This window comes from Neoarius graeffei, chromosome 27 (assembly GCF_027579695.1).
Source record: "Neoarius graeffei isolate fNeoGra1 chromosome 27, fNeoGra1.pri, whole genome shotgun sequence".
Lineage (NCBI taxonomy): Eukaryota > Metazoa > Chordata > Actinopteri > Siluriformes > Ariidae > Neoarius > Neoarius graeffei.
The window spans coordinates 31,120,728-31,138,040 of record NC_083595.1 but is presented as its reverse complement, the minus strand read 5'-3'; the positions used below and the strand labels follow the sequence as shown (position 1 = coordinate 31,138,040).

The 17,313-nt window shown below is 40.9% G+C and overlaps 1 long non-coding RNA gene across 2 annotated transcripts; it reads left to right on the top strand.

Annotated features, from left to right (window-relative positions):
* The first annotated feature begins 11,517 nt into the window (after nucleotides 1–11,517).
* On the top strand, nucleotides 11,518–16,359 carry LOC132875292 (uncharacterized). Of its 2 annotated transcripts, none has more exons than XR_009651783.1 (3): nucleotides 11,518–11,897; nucleotides 13,588–13,691; nucleotides 13,819–16,359. It is a non-coding gene; the product is annotated as an uncharacterized LOC132875292 (long non-coding RNA). The 2 variants fall into 2 exon arrangements; XR_009651782.1 differs by having other exon boundaries at nucleotides 13,816–16,359.
* Nucleotides 16,360–17,313: the final 954 nt, after the last annotated feature.

Sequence of the window (17,313 nt, the reverse complement as noted above, 5' to 3'; positions counted from 1 at the left end):
GATGTTGTGGCTCCTTATCCTCATTTCCTTCTCATGCCTCTCCTTCTTTTGTTTGATTTTTACTCTGAATTTTCATCTTTCTGACAGTCTCACTGTCTGTCTGTCTCTCTCTTTTTTTTGCTAATCCCCCATCTGTCTCCATCTGCCTCAGACTTTTCCTTTTTTTTTTTCCATTTTCATTTTCCATTGCCCTTGATTTTACTCTACTAAAGGTGAATGTTTGTGTCATTGTGATTACTTAACCTTTATGTAGTACTGGGTGTACTTATTCAAGCCATGTTTTGCCTCAGTTTGCCCTTACCTCCTGTGTTGAGCTATGTTCCAAGCAGACTGGAAAATGTCACTCACACATTCATTGACACTGAATATTAACCATCAGTCACAATTATAGTATTACAGCAATGCTATTAGTTCCATAGAAAAAAGTACATAATAGCAATTAAATAAGGAAAAATATTAACCGAGCGTTCCAGTGACCTAAATCTTAAACTTATTAACCCTATTGAAGTCAGGTCTACTTGCTTGTAGATGGTTCTAGCATCAATTCTAGGTAGAAAAAAGTCAGAGAATATCAGTTATTACTGATAGACTAATTACTTAACCTGAGATGGCACAGACCCGGGATTAATATCAGGCTGATACCCACAAATAAATGAATAAATAAATAATTTGATCCAAGCCTGTAATAGGGTGGCACGGTGGTGTAGTGGTTAGCGCTGTCGCCTCACAGCAAGAAGGTCCGGGTTCGAGCCCCGTGGCCGGCGAGGGCCTTTCTGTGCGGAGTTTGCATGTTCTCCCCGTGTCCGCGTGGGTTTCCTCCGGGTGCTCCGGTTTCCCCAACAGTCCAAAGACATGCAGGTTAGGTTAACTGGTGACTCTAAATTGACCGTAGGTGTGAATGTGAGTGTGAATGGTTGTCTGTGTCTATGTGTCAGCCCTGTGATGACCTGGCGACTTGTCCAGGGTGTACCCCGCCTTTCGCCCGTAGTCAGCTGGGATAGGCTCCAGCTTGCCTGCGACCCTGTAGAACAGGATAAAGCGGCTAGAGATAACGAGATGAGATGTAAACTGTAAATGTTTACATGTAAAGAGACTATATTGTATTTATTTGCTAGAATTGATTTTTTTTCTATTTATACTTTATGCATTACAATCCAGTATTTATTATATCTGCAGTGTAAGTGACTTTTGTGCGAAAGCTACTGTTTTGTGTTAGTCATGTTTTTTGCTATGTATGTATTTTTTCCTGTATTTTTAAGTGCTTCAGTTTAAAAAAAATAATTTGAAAGCTTAGTAGTTTTTAAAGAGAGAAATTTTGAATGGGTATCAAAATCAGCTGATACTCAAGATTTCATATCATAACTAGTATCAGACAAGAAATAATTACACTCTCTGGCCACTTTATTAGGAACACCCCCACACCACCTGTTTTATACAGTTCTCTAATCAGCCAATCCCTCCACAGCAGCACAGGGCATAAAATCATGCAGATACAAATCAAGAGCTTCAGTTAATGTTCATAATGTTCAAACATCACAATGGGAAACACTGTGATCTCAAACTGTAACTTTAACTGTGGCATGGTTGTTGGTGCCAGATGGACCGGTTTGAGTATTTCAGAAACTGTTGATCTCCTGGGATTTTCACACACAACAGTCTCTAGAGTTTACACAGAATGGTGCGAAAAACAGAAAAACGCATCCTGTGAGTGGAGAGTCTGCAGGTCGAAACTCTGTCAATCAGAAAGATCAGAAAAGAATGATCAGAATGTTCTGAGCCGACAGGAAGTCACATGAGTGGCTGATTAGATAGCTGCGTAAATGAGCAGGTGTACAGGTATTCCTAATAAAGTGTACGGTCAGTGGATGTGCAAACACTGCTCTCAATCATATAAATATCTCTGGTGTCTGTAGCTGGTATTTCTGGGAAAACAGTCAAACTGCAGAGCAAAACGTGCAGGGTTCCAGGACCCTTGATATGACGTTTGTTTACAGGTGATCTGGGGAGTTGTTAATGATGAATAGCTGTGTGTCCTGCCCAACCAACCTCCTCCTGCAGAGACTTGGCAGTGATGCGCGATTTCTCCAGCTCCAGACCTCCATCTCGCAGCTGCCTCTGGAGCTCAGCCAGCTCCCTCCTGTTCTTCTCCTTGTAGGTATCGATCTGCTCCTGCAGCTCCTGCGTGGAGCTCTGAGATGCCTCCACGATCTCACACATCTACATACACAAACACACACACACACATGCAGTTAATACAGTATAGTTGGTGCTGGGGGTTACATAGACTAGTTGGTTATTACATTCACTAATCCCCTTTAGGAGAGGTTGACTAGGGACGGGAAAAACATGGAGGCAAATGGGAAAGAATGCAGCAGTCCGAACATATTTCAGACTAGTAGAAACTAATTCTATAGTCAACTGTGCTGTGAAAAGTTTTTTTTTTCACTTCCATATCACTTTTGCAGTTATATATAGATGTGTTCTGACTAATCCCTTCCAATCATGCAGTTAATTTTGTTGTTCTTGACAGAACTAATTAAATCCTCACACTATCCGATACCCTCAGGCCACGTTTGAGGGCGGCTGTCTAGTTAGTTCATAGTTTGTCAGCTAACAGAAAGTGGCCCAGACTAGTTTTTGGATGCAGTTACTGGGTTATCAGCCTGGAAAAAGCTCCCAGCCAGTGCTGTAGATGTCGCATCATCTATCCAAGGAAGGTCACTCACTGAGCTAGAAGGTGGCTCTGCGTGATGGCTCAGTTGATACTGGAATTGAGATCGCACAGTCCATGTCCATCACAGCATCTTATTGTTACGTACTTAAATAGTGAGATACACTAGGATGCACTCACCAGCAACACAGTGCATAAAATCATGCAGATACAAATCAAGAGCTTCAGTGAATGTTCACAATGTTCAAACATAACAATGGGAAAAATTGTGACCTCAAAGTGTGACTTTCACTGTGGCATGGGTGTTAGTGCCAGATTTGAGTATTTAAGAAACTGCCGATTTCCTGGGGTTTTCACACACAACAGTCTCTAGAGTTTACACAGAATGGTTCGAAAAACAAAAAAACATTGAGTGAGCGACAGTTCTGTGGGTGGAAACAAACGCCTTGTTGATAAGAGAGGTCAGAGGAAAATGGCCAGATAGGTTCGAGCTGCCAGGAAGGATATAGCAAATCATAGCAACTCTTTACAACCGTGATGAGCAGAAAAGCATCTCAGCATGCAACAGCAGAAGACCACACTGGGTTCCACTCCTGCAGCCAAGAACAGGAATCTTAGAATCAAGAACAAGTTCCTATTAAAGAGACCGGTGAGTGTATATTGTGCTATCTCTACTAAAACCCTTTACTAATTATAAAATATTTTAAAGTGGAGTTTTTAACACTTAAAACTATTTCTAAATAATCATACATTTTAAAAGCATTAGATTAGATTAGATTAGATTAGATTAGATTAGATTAGATTAGAACTTTATTGATCCCTTTGAGAGGGTTCCCTCAGGGAAATTAAAATTCCAGCCGCATCATTACAGGATAAACAGAGAATAGAAAATAGAAAAACTTCTAGATAAATTATTTACATACAAATATTAAAAAAAAAATCTATGAAAAAAGTCCAGCAGGAGAGGTATTGCACATTATATTGCACATTGTCCAGTATTGCTTTTTGTCAGGCTAGGCTACTGCTCCTTCCCGTCCTCTGTCCTCCTGTTACCCCTCCTCCCCCCCAGAGAGGAGTTGCACAGTCTGATGGCGTGAGGGACAAAGGAGTTTTTGAGTCGGTTTGTCCTGCACTTGGGAAGGAGCATTCTGTCACTGAACAGACTCCTCTGGTTGCTGATGACGGTGTGCAGAGGGTGACTGGCATCGTCCATGATGTTCAGTAGTTTGTTCATGGACCTCTTCTCTGCCACCGTCACCAGAGAGTCCAGCTTCATGCTGACCACAGAGCCGGCCTGCCTGATCAGTTTGTCCAGCCTGTTTGTCCTTCTTGGATGTGCTGCCCCCCCCAGCACACCACGGTGTAAAACAGGACACTGGCGACCACGGACTGATAGAACATCCACAGGAGTTTCCTGCAGATGTTAAAGGACCGCAGCCTCCTCAGGAAATACAGCCTGCTCTGTCCCTTCATGTACAGGTGGTTGGTGTTGCAAGTCCAGTCCCGCTTGCTGTCCAGCCACAGCCCGAGGTACTTGTAGGAATCCACAGCCTCCACCTCGACTCCCTCAATCAGAACTGGTCGTGACCTTGGTCTGGACCATACCTTAGAAAAAGAGTGAATTGCAATGGATCTTATGACTTTCTTCTTTTCAATCCTTTAATTGTTTTCTGGGCCAGAAATTGCTCTTCTCTAATCAGAACAAAGTTTCTCAGTTCTACATATTAATATAATTGTAATTCACCTCACAGCCAGGAGAGGCTTTAAATATTTTACGTTGCTACTTTAAATCAGTTTTTTTAAAAAAACCCAGAAATTGCTAAAGGGCAGCACGGTGGTGTAGTGGTTAGCGCTGTCGCCTCACAGCAAGAAGGTCCTGGGTTCGAGCCCCAGGGCCGGCGAGGGCCTTTCTGTGCGGAGTTTGCATGTTCTCCCCGTGTCCGCGTGGGTTTCCTCCGGGTGCTCCGGTTTCCCCCACAGTCCAAAGACATGCAGGTTAGGTTAACTGGTGACTCTAAATTGACCGTAGGTGTGAATGTGAGTGTGAATGGTTGTCTGTGTCTATGTGTCAGCCCTGTGATGACCTGGCGACTTGTCCAGGGTGTACCCCGCCTTTCGCCCGTAGTCGGCTGGGATAGGCTCCAGCTTGCCTGCGACCCTGTAGAAGGATAAAGTGGCTAGAGATAATGAGATGAGATGAGATGAGAAATTGCTAAAATATAAATGTTTAAAACTCGACTGGCAGTGTACCGTATTTATACTCAACTCTGAAATAAAATGTCCTTCTGAAATATTGAAGGAAGTTTTTTTTTTTTAAACAAAGCTGATATCAACAAGAAAGAATGCCAAGCATTTGAAGTAGCACCTGCTGAATGCCTCAAGGTCATGTGCAGTTTCATGGTCAAGTGTTACTCAAGGAACCATATTTCTCTCTCTCTCTCTCTGAAACAGCCAGCAGTGTGTGACACTCCATTAAAGAAAATTTCACAACTCATTTATCGGAGGTAAGAGAGCGAAGAGCTATCATGCTGGTTAGACACTAAAATGCAAACTGTATTATAAATGTACATCTGGACAAACAGCATTACTGCTCACAACAGTACCAGGTAAACATGTCCAGCTCAATCCACAGGTTCCCACACGGAGAAGACGTGATCCAGATGAGATGATACAGACAATACCTATTAAGAAAACAGAATGTTGGATATATAACGTGTTGACATTTACTCCACTTTACCTCTTATTTAAATTGTCATTGTCATTTTGTACAGGAATAGGCTGGATCACACAAATGTTACAGTAACGGTATTGTTGGTCAAAGGCGTGTTCAGCTGCTGCTCTGAAGAAAGTTATGCAGTGTTTGTTTTGCCTGTCTTGTAGCTAAGCGCTGACGTCTATGAGCTGTGTTTCTGGGAATCTTGCTCTTCCAGTATGTGAAGGGAACAGGGTAGATTTAAAAAAAAAAAAAAACCCACAATTTAAACAATGTGATGACACAGATGGCAAACAAGCTGTCAGTAGGGACCTTATGTTGGCAGTAGGGCAGTTGCCTACCTTATATGCCACAGACAGGTGGCATATAAGGTAGGCAACTCCATCCATCCACAGTGCTCATGGTTTATTGTTTGTGCTTATTCTTTAAATATAATAACAATTACAGTATCCATGTGTTGTTCATTGAAAATCCTTTGTAGCTGTTGTGGCTGCTCTGAAGCTTGCTAGCCTCCTTATGAGAGGGACTATTCCCAGATTTACTGTAAGTGTTTCCTAAGGACATTATGATAAGGACAAAAGTATATTATGATTAAAAATATATATTCTGATGAACTCAGATCAGCCACAGATATGGACGCTAAACTAAAAGGACTGTAGGCCCTGAAATCTGATATTACACAATCTACAAACTATGTCCTATTATCTCTCTCTCTCTCTCTCTCTCTCTCTCTCTCTCTCTCATGGCCTGATTTTGTGACGTGACAGGTGTCCCTCAGTCAACAAAAATGAGGCGTAAATGAAATTTGATCATCCAGCTGTAATATTGATACTGTATTATCACTATATTAGTTCACCAAAGTTTCTAAGCTTGCTAATGAACATTGTTATTGGATTCAGTGACAATATAAAAGCAATATATAAAGTTAATTAAGGTTGCTAGCATGGATTATATAGTATAATAATTTACCGGGGCGGCACGGTGGTGTAGTGGTTAGCGCTGTCGCCTCACAGCAAGAAGGTCCTGGGTTCGAGCCCCGTGGCCGGCGAGGGCCTTTCTGTGCGGAGTTTGCATGTTCTCCCCGTGTCCGCGTGGGTTTCCTCCGGGTGCTCTGGTTTCCCCCACAGTCCAAAGACATGCAGGTTAGGTTAACTGGTGGCTCTAAATTGACCGTAGGTGTGAATGTGAGTGTGAATGGTTGTCTGTGTCTATGTGTCAGCCCTGTGATGACCTGGCGACTTGTCCAGGGTGTACCCCGCCTTTCGCCCGTAGTCAGCTGGGATAGGCTCCAGCTTGCCTGCAACCCTGTAGAACAGGATAAAGCGGCTACAGATAATGAGATGAGATGAGATGAGATGAGATAATTTACCGGAGAAGAAAAAAAAACCCTAAGTAGTTGTACATTGTTACCACACCTAAGTTTAGTTTTAGTGGGTTGGCACTTTAACTAAGGATAATTAAAAATTAATTCTTGTACTTTTATTCAGTTATTCCATCATGAAGCTGCAAGAAATGTATAAACACAAACCCCACCTCTAGTGTGAGACCATGTTGGAAAGCAGAACCTGCCATCCATCCATTATCTGTAGCCACTTATCCTGTTCTACAGGGTCGCAGGCAAGCTGGAGCCTATCCCAGCTGACTATGGGCGAGAGGTGGGGTACACCCTGGACAAGTCGCCAGGTCATCACAGGGCTGACACATAGACACAGACAACCATTCACACTCACATTCACACCTACGGTCAATTTAGAGCCACCAATTAGCCTAACCTGCATGTCTTTGGACTGTGGGGGAAACCGGAGCACCCAGAGGAAACCCATGCAGACACGGGGAGAACATGCAAACTCCACACAGAAAGGCCCTCGCCGGCCTCGAACTCAGGAGACAACAATGCTAACCACTACACCACCGTGCCACCCATAGAAGAACTTGCCATGACTTCTAAATGAAAATCATTACTTTTTAGTTTTCGATACTTTGACTATCTGGTACAGAAACTCTTCTGTCTCAGAGTGAAAACTACTGTAGTGGGTAATGAAGAAGGTGCGGTCATTGTGTTATTGACATTATTTCATGTTAAATGTATCAGCAAGATTCTGGGGGACAACAGTAGCAGCTGAAAGTTTGTACACCCCTACTAATTTATAGGTTTTTCTGTATTTTGACTATTTTCTACATTGTAGAACAATACTGAAGACATCAAAACTATGAAATATCACATGGAACATATTTGGAATTATGTGATAAACAAAAAAAAGTTTCATACGTTAGCTTTTGGGTTCTGGGTTCGAGCCCAGTGGCTGGCGGGGGCCTTTCTGTGTGGAGTTTGCGTGTTCTCCCCATGTCTGCATGGGTTTCCTCTGGGTGCTCCGGTTCCCCCAACAGTCCAAAGACATGCAGTTAGGTTAATGTGGGGCGGCCTTGGGCTGAAGTGCCCTTGAGCAAGGTACTTAACCCCTGACTGCTCCCTGGGCGCTCTAGTGTGGCTGCCCACTGCTCTGGGTATGTGTGCGTGTGTTCACTGCTTCAGATGGGTTAAATGCAGAGGATGAATTTCACTGTGCTTGAAGTGTGCATGTAACAAATAAAGTTTTTTTTTCTTCTTCTTTTTGGCTGGTATGGTGGTGTAGTGGTTAGCACTCACCTTGCAGCAAGAAGGTTCTGGGTTCCAGCACCTGGAATGATTTTCATCCAAAAAGTTAGTGCATTTAGTGCAATTTCTTTCCTTCTTAATGTGATCAAACATTAAATAATAAATTATAAAAATACAGTAAATAGCCGTATTCTACAACTGTAGTAATCCATACTATGTCAAGAACTGCTCAACTAAGTAAAAAGAAATGACATCCATCATTACTTTAAGAGAAAGTGACTTTTAATTAATACAATTAAAGAAAAAAACATTGAATTAGAAAGTGTGTCCAAACTTTTGACTGGTACTGTATATTTCATTCACTCACTCAGTCGACTCTTGCTGTCCGGTATTGATGATGGCTCTCCAGAAACATCTATCCTGCATGCTGGTTTCAATCTCCTGGATCTCATCGCCAGTGTTATCCTGTAGTAGGTCAATGTAGATCTTCATGGGATGCCCTTGAATTTCATTCCTAATATTATATTTGTCTGTAATATGGCAGTAAAACCTACTTGACTTGAGAGTATTTTACTGTGAACACATTTTAATTTTCAGTTGAATGTTTTAATTAAGCAGCTATTTTCATGTTTAACTCAGTAAAATGTTGACGCAACACCCCATACTTTCACGCAAATGTTATATTTCTTTTTCCACTCCTGTTATTTACCCACCACTAGCTTGTTTGCTAGCAAACTTGGTTACAGATTTTAATTGCAAAGTACAATAGTTTACCCAATGTTAGTTATCATGCAAGCAAACATGACTAGATTCTAAATGTCACATCTGTCTTAATTAAGGTAATACTCACATCTGTATTAAAAAAAAGACCTGAACTGTTTCCCCCAAACTTTTTAAAATCTGTTTTTGGTTGATCTTTCCTGCTTTGTATTTTTTTGTCACTGCTTTTTAATTTTTATTATCTCTGTTGTTCTAATTTTTTCATCCCTTTATTTCTTTCTTTATTTCTCAAGGGAGGAAAAGAAAAGAAAGAAGAGGAGGATAGGAAGGAAAGAGAAAAAGGGAGAAGAAATTAAGAGGGAAAGAAAAGCGGGAAGGAGGGGAAAGGGAAAAAAGAAGGGGGAAAGGAAAACAAGGAAAGAAAGAAGGGGAAAAAGGGGGTTAAACAGTGGCTACTTTGAAGAATCAAAAATATGAAACTTTTTAAAAACACTTTGTTTATCACATAATTCCATATGTTGTTTCATAGTTTTGATGTCTTCAATCTTGTTCTACAGTGTAGAAAATAGTCAAAATACAGAAAAACCTATGAATGAGTTGGGGTGTACAAACTTTTGCTACATACTACAAATCACTGATATTGTAGAAATCGCTTAAGGATTTATTTTGCACTTTAAAAATTTAACTCTTCCCTTTGTTCATTACATATCTTGTATTGACTAAAAAAATTAAAGTAATAATTAACTGGTTAGCTCAGGTAATGTGGCAAGGCAAGGCAAGTTTATTTATATAGCACATTTCATACACAGTGGCAGTTCAATGTGCTTTACAGAAGTAAAAGCAAAACAGTAAACAATAGAAAATAAAATTACATAAAATAAATGGGGAAGAAAAATAATAAGAATTAAACAATAGTAGAAATAAAATAATAAAATGAAGTAAAAGTTCAGTAAAAAAACCAGCAGAATAAAATAGAATAAAAGTTAAGTAAAGTTTAAAACATGCAAAGACTGTAAAAGTTAAGAAAGTTTAAAACATGTAAAGATGACAATATTAATCATTTAGCAGAAAGCATCTGAAAACAGCTTGGTCTTTAGTCTAGATTTGAAGCTGCCAACAGCAGGAGCATTTTTTTATGTCCTCTGGCAGTTGGTTCCATAGCTGTACTGCATAGTAGCTAAAAGCTGCTTCACCACACTTTGTTTTAACAACAGGTTTTACCAATAAATTTTGCTGCTGTGATCTGGTAGATCTGATTGGGTTAGGTCGCTGCAACATATCAGAGAGGTAATTGGGCCCTGTACCATTTAGAGATTTGTACACCAGCAGCAATGCTTTAAAGTCAATTCTGTAGCTTACTGGAAGCCAGTGAAGGGACCTTAGAATTGGAGTAATGTGTTCTGTTCTTTTTGTTCGTGTGAGAACCCTAGCCGCTGCATTTTGAACCAGCTGAAGTCGTTTGATGGTCTTTTTTGGCAGGCCTGTGAAAAGGCCATTGCAGTAATCAACCCTACTAGAGATGAAGGCATGTATAAGTTTTTCCAGATCATTTTTTGACATAAGTCCTCTTAGTTTGGAAATGTTTTTTAGGTGATAAAATGCCGTTTTAGTGATTGCTTTCATGTGACTGTCAAAGTTTAGCTCGCTGTCAATGAAAACACCAAGATTTTTAACCATATCTTTTGTTTTAATCCCCTTTGTGTCAAGAAAATGATTATATAGTGCTATAACCACCAGTATTTTATGACAAACAGTATATTTCATCAAAGAACTTAAAGGTTCTAACTGCAAAGTTGAATTCTGGGTAAAATATTCTATTTCTATTGCTGTTGGAGTTTTGAGATGTTTTGCTGCTGCACACACCGTGTTTTATTTTATTATTTATTAGTTTATTTGTCAGGAACAATGCAGAGCACATTATTACATACATAATGTCACAATCAATGCCATAACAATATGTGTAGATGTGTTGCATAAAAGGTTTCTAGCCAATTGGCTAATTTGCAACCCCAGTCCCTGGTCAGGCCTTTCTAAAAAAAATAGTCCAAATATAATTTTTAAAAGCACAGCATAGTGTGAGTTACACAGTAGCAGCAGATATATTGGATACCAATACATTATATCAACATTTCACAGAATCATGACTATATCACAAGAGCAGCACACTGTATGCATGTGTGCAGTTGCTTTTGCTTTTTTCCCCTTTTTTTTCTTTCTCCTTTCTTAATATAAGCATACAGCATTAAAAACATCACAAAAACAGCACATCACACAACAACATAAACCCCAAACACCCAGCCGCTCATACCTGCCAACCCACACTCACCCTGACAGTGAGGGGCCTGGGTCGCTTCATATTTAGCTCCCATACCCAGACCCCGCCCCACGGGGCGAGCCCGGCAGCCATGCACGAACAGCCAGGCATTCAGCACAGACAACACACCACAACAAGAGCAACAGAGTGTATGCATGTACATGCACGCGCCTCTGCCCCTGCACCCATGGTGTATCCTGTGTATAAATGCTTTGCCGAGATAAAAAGCGTCCCGCATTTTACAATTCTGGAGATTGCCAAAGTAAGTGAGCAACAGTATCACGTGACCACTGTGGGGCATGTTTGACCTACTTTTAACCCAAACAAGTTGGTGCGGGTAAACATGGTGGACTCCGCTCTCCTGCCAGCTAAAAGCCAGCGGAAAAGAAAAGGATACCTGCCTAGTGAGTGCAACTGCAAGACAGAATAAGGTTAGATGACGTGTCATTTTTCTGGACAGATAACTAAATCATTTTAGCTAGCGCTTAGCTATCTTAGCCTTTGAATGCATGGGCTCGATTCCATGGTAGCGAGTATGGAGTTATACACAATGTTTTGATCTGACAGAGAAAGAAATGATAGCATAAAAGCAGTAACAGAGAAAAGATATATTCATCTTTTGTTTCACAGATCTATTCATGCATGTCAACCACAAATTACATCACTGCGACTCAAAACTCTACGAGGTCGATGCAGAGCCACGATGTTTTCCGCACGTCGCCATCTGGATGTAACACAGTTCCATACTTATGCTAATTAATTAAAGCTCCTTGTGTTTGGCTGTTTCCATAGGGCCATACTGTTTACCTCAAGAGGGAGGAAAATGGTCCCAAAACAGAGAAAAGTAACCCTCAGCACATCAAAATGATCACATCTCGTCCACGTAAGGACAGAAAAATGCCATGCACAATAAAAAAATTTGAAAATTTCTGATGACTTTGCAGTCAGCACCTTTAAATGTAACCGTATAAGGAAAAAACATTACAATTCTCTTCCATGGCTCATTAGTAACTATACAGGAGCTAAGTGTTCTTCGTTAACAGTTATGTTACACTTATTAACTACTCGGAATGACTAGTTAATTAGTCGGTATGCTAGTAGGTGTTCACGATGAACTAAGCAGTACTGACTGAGTCCAACAGCTCTTTTATGTTAATTTGACAGACCTGCTTTTTACCATCATAACAACTCCAAGTTTTATGAAGCATTTAAGAATGTTGCTTCGCATGTATTTTAACTATATGGATATAATTTTCGGCGGCACGGTGGTGTAGTGGTTAGCGCTGTCACCTCACAGCAAGAAGGTCCGGGTTTGAGCCCCGTGGCCGACGAGGGCCTTTCTGTGCAGAGTTTGCATGTTCTCCCCGTGTCCGCGTGGGTTTCCTCCGGGTGCTCCGGTTTCCCCCACAGTCCAAAGACATGCAGGTTAGGTTAACTGGTGACTCTAAATTGACCGTAGGTGTGAATGTGAGTGTGAATGGTTGTCTGTGTCTATGTGTCAGCCCTGTGATGACCTGGCGACTTGTCCAGGGTGTACCCCGCCTTTCTCCTGTAGTCAGCTGGGATAGGCTCCAGCTTGCCTGCGACCCTGTAGAACAGGATAAAGCGGCTAGAGATGATGAGATGAGATGGGATATAATTTTCAATAAAGTGCAATTTGACTAATGACTGAAGTCTTCCTGTGCTGTTCTTCAGCAGTGAATGATGTGGAACACTATTATAAAGTGAAACACATGGTAATTCATTACTAATTACTGAAACATTAATGTTTTGTTGTTTAAAAGTAAAATTTAAAAACCAAGTGTGAGAATATTTGTTGCTCATTGCTACAGTACTACAGCCTTGTACTTTTGTAGGACGTTGTTAGTTTCTCTCTTTATACCATGACTCGTTAATTTAAAAAAAATCCTGTCTTCATCCTCGGAGACCTGTTTGCGTTGAAAATAATTTAGACATTTACATTTTAGAGGTCTTAGAATAGGTTACATTATATAAGCTAGTAGATCTTCACAAAGAAAGTGATACGTAGTGATTGGAAAAATTAACATTCATGTGATCAGTCCTGAATTACGTAGTAGTTATTATAAAAGGACCATATCACGTGATATTAGCTAATAGTTCTGCAGGAGAAATGTAAATGTAAGAGAAATGTAATTAATAATTAAAGGGTAATTTATGCAATTATATTCTTTAGTTAATAATGAACTCCTCTTACCATATTTAGAGTAATTAAGTAGTCTCTAGTAGTTAATAGAAGTGACAGAAATCTTAATTAAAAAATGACTCATTCATTTCTTGCTTAGTTCCTGCATAGTTACTGATGAATTATGGAACACTGTTGTAAGTGTTACCCATATATCATAATTTCCTAATCAATAACTCATATTTTCTCTACCAAGGTGCCAAAAAATAAGGCTACACCTTATTTCTGGGCTAATGCCTGAGTAATGGGTTATGAAGAGACTTGTAAACCATTATTGGATTAAAATATATATATATACATTTTTCTGAGAAAAAAAAGTCCTTTCTTGTTTTTGAGAGAAAAATCACTTTTTATCCAATTAAATTTACAGTAGGTTGATCAGACTACAGTCAAGACCATGCTTATGTTGTAACTGCAGAATGCACACCCAGATGGACTGTTTGTCACCAGAGATTTCAACCATGCGAATCTCAGGTCAGTAATCCCTAAATTTCATCAGTATGTGGATTTTGCAACGAGAGAGGCGAACACGCTGGATCTTGTTTATACAAACATTCCCGGTGTGTACTCAGACCACATCTTTGTATGCTAATTCCAGCAGACCGCTCATCAGATGCTCCAAACCAGTTGAAAACCTGGCCAGAAAAAGCCATCTCTGCTCTTCAGGACTGTTTTGAGAGAACTGACTGGGACATGTTTAGGAAGGCTTCAACCAATAGTGACTGCACTAACTTAGAGGACCATCAGTGACCAGCTACATCAACAAACGCATTGATGATGTTACTATCTCCAAGACCATCACCACTCGCCCCAACCAGAAGCTGTGGATTATTGCAGAGGTGCGTGCACTACTGAGGATCCAAGATGCTGCCTTCAGAGCAGGTGACAGAGCAGCCCTAAGAGCAGTGAGGGCCAAACTGTCTTGGGCCATCAGAGCAGCAAAGCGCGCACATGCCCAGAGAATCCTCAGCTATTTCCAGGACTGTGGCAACACATGATGTATGTGGCAGGGCATCCAGGCCATCATGAACTACAGGACACCACCACCTGCCTGGGACAATGATGCCTCCCTTCCAGATGCGCTGAACAGCTTCTATGCACAGTTTGAGGTGCAGAACAGCGTGGCAGTGAGGAAGACCATCCCTCCTTCCAATGACCAGGTGCTGTGTCTGAGCACGGCCGATGTGAGGAAAACTATGCAGAGTCAACCCACGGAAGGCTGCTGGACCAGACATCATCCCCGGTAAAGTGCTCAGAGGATGTGCGGACCAGCTGGCAGACGTTCTCACTGACATCTTCAACATCTCCCTGAGCAACGCCATCATCCCAAAGTGCTTCAAGACCACTACCATTGTCCCCATACCGAAGAAGTCTTCAGTGTCCTACCTCAATGACTACCATCCTGTTGCACTCACACTCATCATTATGAAGTGCTTCGAGAGGCTCGACATGAGGCATATAAAGACCCTGCTGCCTCCCTCACTGGACCCCCTGCAGTTCGTGTATTGCCATAACTGCTCAACAGATGATGCCATAGCCACCACCCTTCATCTAGCCCTTAGCCACCTGGACAAGAAGGACACATACATATGAATGCTGTTCATAGACTTCAGTTCAGCATTCAACACAATCATCCCTCAGCAGCTAATTGGAAAGCTGAGCCTGCTGGGCTTGAACACCTCCCTCTGCAACTGGATCCTGGATTTTCTGACTGAGAGGCCTCAGTCAGTCTGGCTTGGGAGCAGAACTTCCAGCACCACCATGCTGAGTACTGGGGCCCCTCAGGGCTGTGTGCTCTGTTCACTCTGCTGACTCATGACTGCAGCAATTCACAGTTTGAACCACATCATCAAGTTTGCTGATGACACAACAATGGTGGATCTCATCAGTAAGAACGATGAGTCAGCATACAGAGAGGAGGTGCAACGGCTATTGGACTGGTGCAGAGTCAACAACCTGTCTCTGAATGTGGACAAAACAAAAGAGATGGTTGTTGACTTCAGAAGAACACAGAGTGACCACTCTCCGCTGTACATCGACGGCTCACTCACAGAGAACGTCAAGAGCACCAAGTTCCTTGGTGTTCATCTGGCAGAAAACCTCACCTCTTCCCTCAACACCAGCTCCATAGCCAAGAAAGCCCAGCAGCATCTCTACTTCCTATAGAGGCTGAGGAAACCCATCTCCCATCCTCACAATATTCTACAGAGGGACTATGGAGAGCATCCTGAGCAGCTGCATCACGGTCTGGTTTGGGAATTGCACCATCTTGGATCGCAAGACCCTACAGCTGATAGTGAGGACAGTTGAGAAGACCATTGGAGTCTCTCTTCCCTCCATCATGGACATTTACACAACATGCTGCATCTGGAAAGCCACCAGCATTGTGGTTGACCCCATACACCCCTCACACAATCTCTTTACCCTCCTGCCATCTGGAAAAAGGTACCGAAGCATTCGGGCCTTCACTGCCAGACTCTAACAGTTTCTTTCCACATGCCATCAGACTCCTCAACTCTGAGGGACTGGACTGATACTCACTGACTGTTGAACACACCATTCATACTGCAGTCTTTGCATAGTGGACAATAATGCACTATTGCTTTACAATGTTTACAATGTCTCTCACACACATACAAGGTTTACATTTATTTATTCCCTTTTCATATACTACCTCAACATGCACACTCTACTCTGCACCTTATGTTGTTTGCGTCTGCACTTTCCTTTTGTTTGTGTTGTTTATTGTCTGCAGTGTTGCACTTGTGTGTTGTACGTAGATTGTAGTCCTGTGATGTTTAATGTAGCACCATGGTCCTGGAGAAATGTTTTGTTTTAACTGTGTACTATACCAACTGTATATGGTTGAAATGACAAATAAAAGAACCTTAATCTTAAATTTGAAGAAAGCGTTTGATACAATTGATCATGAAATTTTACTACAAAAATTGGAAAGGTATGGGATTAGAGGGGTAGGGCTAAATTGGTTAAAAAGCTACAATGAAAATAGACAGCAATTTGTTCAGATGGGTGCTATTAAGTCTACTCTCTTAGACATCACATGTGGTGTACCACAAGGATCAATTCTTGGACCAAAATTATTTATATTGTATATCAATAAAGTGCAATATCTCTCCTGCCGCTGCCCCCCTTCTCCCCACCTTTTTTCCCCTCCCCCTTCCTCTCTTCCCCATATCTTATTCTTTTTATATTTGTATATGTAAATACTTAATTTATTTTAATTTATCTAGAAGTTTTCTCTATTTCTTTTCTCTGTTTATCTGTAATGATGCTGCTGGAATCTTAATTTCCCTGAGGGAACCCGCCCAAAGGTATCAATAAAGTTTTATCTAATCTAACCTAATCTAATCTAAAATCCAATGACATATGTAATGTTTCAAAAATATTGAGATGTGTTATTTTTGCAGATGACACAAACGTATTCTGTGTAGGGGAGAGCCTTCAGCAGCTATTGGAGGTAGTCTCGGAAGAACTAGGAAAGCTAAAGCTGTGGTTTGATGTAAATAAATTATCATTAAGTATATAAAAAATAAAATTTATGGTTTTTGGTAAACAAAATAAACATCTGGACACACCGGTGGAAATAATGACTGATAGTGTAAAGCTGGAAAGTGTATATGAGAATATATTTCTAGGGGTAATAATCGACCACAACTTTAGCTGGAAACCCCATATCAAGTACTGTATGTCAGGTCCAAGTTAGCACGCACAGTGGGGATTCTTTGTAAAATAAGGCACATTCTGAACTATAAATCATTGCACATATTGTATTGTACTCTCTTTTTACCATATCTGACTTATTGTGTGGAAGTTTGGGGCAACACCTATAAAAGTACCCTGCAGTCAATATACATTATGCAAAAGAAGGTAATAAGAATAGTGAATAATGTAGAATACCATGAACATACTAATGCACTGTTTCTAAAGTAAAAAATACTGAACATTTAGAGATTTAGTTGATTTCAAAACTGCACAATTTCTGTATAAAGTAAGACATAATTTACTTTCTGGCAATATTCAAAAAATGTTTATAGATAGAGAAGGGGGGTATCACTTACAGTAAGAGGGAGAGGGA